The following is a 5,706-nucleotide window of genomic DNA, read 5'->3' on the forward strand; positions in this document are numbered from 1 at the left end:
CCCAAGCGTCCCGGTTTATTTGCAATCAGATATTGTGTCCGCTGACGTGAGTACATTGCACATCGTGTGAGAGCACGTGGTGTGTGGCGTTCACGTCATCCTGACGTCCAAAAAGGCGAGGTCCTTTCCACGGGCATGGCCTGCGGTAGCGACTGAGTCGTGCGAGATGTTATCCCGATTGAGTGAATCTGCGAGCAAATAACACTGATCAGTACACACACAGTACATTAGACACAGTACACACACAGACCATTAGTCACAGTACACACACAGTACACACACAGTTAATTAGACAGTTCATTAGACAGAGTACGCACAGTACACAGACCGTTTAAAAGACACATTACATACACAGTACACACCCAGTACACACACAGATCATTAGTCACAGTACACACACAGTACACACACACAGTTAATTAGACAGTTCATTAGACAGAGTACGCACAGTACACAGACCGTTTAAAAGACACATTACATACACAGTACACACCCAGTACACACACAGATCATTAGTCACAGTACACACACAGTACACACACACAGTTCATTAGACAGTTCATTAGACAGAGTACGCACAGTACACAGACCGTTTAAAAGACACATTACATATGCAGTACACACCCAGTACATACACACAGTACACACATACACCGTTCATTAGACACAGTACACACACAGTACACACACAGTCAATTAGACACAGTACACACACAGAGTACACACACACCGTTTAAAATACACATTACACACACAGTACACACACATGACTACACACCGTTCATTAGACACAGTACACACGCAGTACACACACAACGTTGTCCCACGTCCCACCACATAACCGCATCTGAGTGACTTCAACCCGCACAGAGGGAATTTTGTGTAGAAATAGGTTAGCCGCATGTAAGTTAAATCGCACAAACCGAGCCCGCAGTAAGCTAGTGAATCCTGCATTGACCGATTGACAACACTGGTCAACAACAACAAAAACATTTTTTTCTGGCCTGGACTTTTGCAGCTGTTTTAGACTAATTTCAGGGTGCTGATTCCAAATCTGATCTCAGAATTGCTCTATCACATCTCATTTTTATGCTATCGGCATACCCCACTTTCATTGATTTTACCCGAAATTAACTCTGTCACTTATGATTGCAAGTTGTTGCGAGTCAGTGACTGCTTTAGTGTAAAAATATGGTGCTGTATTTTTAGGATAGTGTGTTTATAATATCATTTTATGTAGATATCCACATTTATTTAATATTTTTCTTCTGCAGTTTTTATTGAAAATGCAATATTTGATATCTCAAAAACCTGATGTGATAGACAAAAACTGATGCCAGATTTGGAATCAGCACCCCAAAATTACCCAACCGTTGGAACACCTTATGCCAGAACAAGTGTGTTGACCAGTGTAATCATTGTCAATTCTTAAGCTCTGGCTACATGTATCAAATTACGTATACAGTATAAGAATCGTTTATTTTTAGTTATTCACATCCGCTGCTGCATGCAATGGGTCATTGTGTCCCATGCAGTCACTAGGAGTGCAACCCATTCATGCGAAGGTCAAAACAAGAATCGATTTGAATGGTTTCCAGCTCTCCTGGACACGTGGGCCAGGCGGCTCAGAGGCAGAGCGAGCGGCACACAGCCACAAAGTTTGCGAGTTCAAATCCTCTTTTTGGGGAGGTTTAATTCAGCCCATCATTTTACGGGGTCGCTAAAGTAAGTATCATTGACGGAGAAAAGTCATCAGTGGTTGTTGTTGTGGATAGACTCACCGCTGCCACTGCTACGTGGAATTTCCACCACTGGCTCAGGGCTGTTCTTCACCTGAGGACGGCTGCTTGCGTTGTGGCCGAAACGTCGTGAGAATTATTTAACAATGTTTTATTTTTATTATTTTATTATTTCCCTTCTACGTGACTTTACCGAAAGAACCAATAATATACTGCCCGAATGCTCAATTGAGCCGGATATCACTTCGACTTTTTTGACTTCATACGTCCATAATTGTGAACAACAACAACAACAACATTCGCCAACACTCCACGTTGGGGCCAATTACCCCTCACTACCTTCGGCTTGCTCAAACATTCCGAAACGAAGTTGCCACTGCCCCGTCTTGTTCTTCTCCTAGTCCCGTACGCCTGCTGCTGCTGTAGTTGCAGAACAACGGCCCACAGGTTCATGTGCAGGTGGTCACGCCCAGGTATATCCTGAGCAACCAGAGGTCGCAACCGGTTACCCGATACCCGTACCCTACCCGATACCCGGCTACCCGTACCCGGCCGGGTACGGGTAGGCCGTGAGTCACTGGTGAGTAACCGTTTCTCACTCATTTCCCAACGTCTTGTCTCTTCTCACAATTCAAGTTCCTAGAATCAACCCACCCGCGCCTGCAACATGGCTTCATCCCAGAGGTCGCAATTGGGTACCCGATACCCGTACCCTACCCGTATTGCCGGGTACGGGTACGGCCGGGTACGGGTACCCGTTTGCGACCTTACCCGTTTGCGACCCTGGTGCGGCCGGGTACGGGTAAGGAATCAAAACCCGTTTGCGACCTCTGTGAGCAACGGAGTGTATCGGTGGATCGGGGAAATTGTGTCACGTTTTACGTTGTTCACGCCCGATCCACGTTCCATCGCTGGACAGCATTGCCATCTGCTGGTGGAATTGCACCATGGATGATTACTGGTTTACCACGTAATACTGGTAGGAACCTCCTGGTTACACCAGCCCACAGGGGATTATTGTGTCCGTCGTGCAGGGAGGGGCTGGGTGGGGAGGGTGGGGAGGGGCTGGGTGGGGAGGGGCTGGGTGGGGAGCGTGGGGAGGGGCTGGGTGGGGCTGGGTGGAGAGGGTGGGGTGGGGCTGGGTGGGGTGTGGGAGGGGTGGGGCTGGGTGGGGTGTGGGAGGGGTGGGGCTGGGTGGGGAGGGGCTGGTCACTCCGTGGTGCCCTTATAAAACTCAACGTTTAACCTACTCACGCCGACTTGTGCCCGCCCTCAGTCGGGCATATTTGCGGAATACACCACGCCGTCGTTAACCCTGGCCATTGACCGAGCAACCCAACGTTCCTACCAGCTCCCTCCACAGGAATGTGTTTAAAAAAACATTTTTTTTAACACGCTTTTATGAAATGTACTAGTAATGGCAGAACTACACGACGCCAGGGAAGTGGCCCCGAAGCTTGCCATAACGTAAGTGACTGGTCAATTACAGCCAACGTCAGTTGACCGTAGACAATTAGACCCAAGCCGAAACATTAAATATAAAAAGAATGTTTTAAAATATAGATTGTTTCATGATAAAATATAGTATTGTCATCAGTATGACATAAGCATACCAAGTTTGAAGTCGATACCACATTGGGAAGTGGGTTAAAATTGAGTTACAAGATTTGAGGATACAACAACAACAGACAGTGATTCATCTTCTTGTTTCTTTCGGTAAAGTCACGTAGAAGGGAAGTAATAAAATAATAAAAATAAAACATAATACGTGACTTTACCGAAAGAAACAAGAAGATGAATCCCTGCAGTCACGAAAGCTTTAAATCGAAATTTAACAGACAGTGAGTTAATAAAACGCGTGTAAAAAGCTTGAACAGAGATGGGTCACGGCACAGGTATACACGTTTTATTTGTAAATGCAGCATGTACATCATCAAGGCAAGGGGGGGATGCAACTGTGTGTGTGTGGTGCACGAGCAGGTAGAGAGGGTGACCCCTCTTTTGGCAGGCACACGTGCCAGCCCTCGTGTTCAACCTTGTGCAAGTCCTTTATTAAATACAACCGGGACGGAATGTAGATTTCAGTGTAAACGGGCATATAACTTGTAAGGCCACAAAAGGCCAACCATTCTGTATACATTCATTTCCACTGTAGCAGTCATTATACATCATTATTATTTCATCATGTATTCATTGTACGACTATCCGGTAGAAGGCTACGTCTGCTTCAAGGATGAGGATTTCCATTTCTAGGCAATGCCTTAGCAACCCAAAGCGCCTTACATCGCATCTCGATGCCCTTGCTGCAGTAGAGCATAGGGCAAGCTGAGCGACAGCCGTCCCTGTACGATACAAGAAGTACGCAGCACCCGGCCTGTAAATAAATTGCCAAGTAGGTGCGGTGTTGCTACGGTTTTTTTTCAATTAAGTACAGAAATTTAATTTAACAACTGTTGCGATGTTTGATCGTGGCTTCAATGGAATTACCCCTATTGTTTTTAGCTGTATCTTCAGCATCAGGTATGATTTGGGTGAACCGACTATGGGGGCATTTATATTTTCTTAAGAGTTTAGCACACGACTCGAAACAGTTAAAGAACCTTAGGATGACCCTATCCTCCGAGTGAAACCGATCAAAAAGTGTATTCTTTACCGAGGAAGGCATCGCCAATACTGTATTTCTTTTTTTCTTCCAGGATGGATCGGGACATGGGAATGTTTGACGAATTCGATTATTGAGTGTTTGGTACGTGGGAGGAAATCAGAGTGCCCAGAGAAAACCACGAGTGCAGGGGGCAGTGGTGGCGGGTGAGGATGTCTACATTGGTGGCGTGCAAGCCTGCAAGGGGAGAACTGGTCATAAATGAGAAACCAACCACCTTTACATCATCCGCACCTAGTTTACACAACAAAGGCTCATTCCTAACAGCGTGCTTCAGCCGCACCGAACCTCACAAAAATAATATCCAGGGCCTACCTTGGCTCCTCCCACCCTCAACCAGTATATATACAAATACTGTTTCTTGGAATTTCTCTCACTTGATACAGCTATCGTGCTGTGATGGTTCCACCTGAAGACGGAAGCTTGTGTTGCCTACGAAACGTCGTGATTTTTATTTTATTTTTATTTTACTTTTATTAATTTTAATTTTTTACGTACGTGACTTTACCGAAAAAAAACCTAAGAATATGATTCCTTGCAGTCACGAAAGCTTCAAATCTAGAATCAACGAAGTGGCTTTGTCGTGTGCAAATTTATACTCGAGACGCGTGATGTCGATTCTAAATGCGGAGAGAAGAAACCGGAGGACCCGGAGAGAAATCCACGCGACCACAGGGAGAACATGCAAACTCCAAATATACAGCAGGGTCGGGATCCCACGACCTCCTGTATACCCGGCGAGGTAGTTAACATCTCGCCACCGTGGCACCCCCAATTTAAGTGGAGTACAGGAACTGGCAAGCGCATGCACAGCAGGGGACAGCAGGCAAAGAGGTCAAGGCTAATGGGTTCCTTCCTTTCTCGGGAAAAATCAATAAAGCACGTAAGTGTGTAGCCTCCTGGCTCCTATGCCAATTTAAATCACAGTGGAATCACTTCACGCCCAACCGCTACACGAATCGGCCAATCGGAGTGCATGACAGAGATGGTGTGGAGAGGCGTTCGTTCATCCAGCAGCGGATTGTTTCATTCTGCAAGAAGACATTTCCTTGACGTGGTGGGAAAATAATAATCTGGAGATTATTAAACACCGAAGGACCTTTGGTGGGCAGGGGCACCTAGGCCACGTCTGGTACCAGGCGAGAGACGACACAAAATGTGCTCCCTTCAACCCAGCAATGACCACGGTCGGCCAGTCCTACGATGCCACAATCCTCCTTACTCATGCACACGAGCCGAGGTTGGGTTTACGAAAATGAAAAAAAACAAATGTTGACCATGAACCCCAGAAAAATAAACGGTGGT

The sequence above is a fragment of the Lethenteron reissneri genome, chromosome 43 (genome assembly GCF_015708825.2).
Source record: "Lethenteron reissneri isolate LAM-NWPU_2019-01 chromosome 43, ASM1570882v1, whole genome shotgun sequence".
NCBI classification, from domain to species: domain Eukaryota; kingdom Metazoa; phylum Chordata; class Hyperoartia; order Petromyzontiformes; family Petromyzontidae; genus Lethenteron; species Lethenteron reissneri.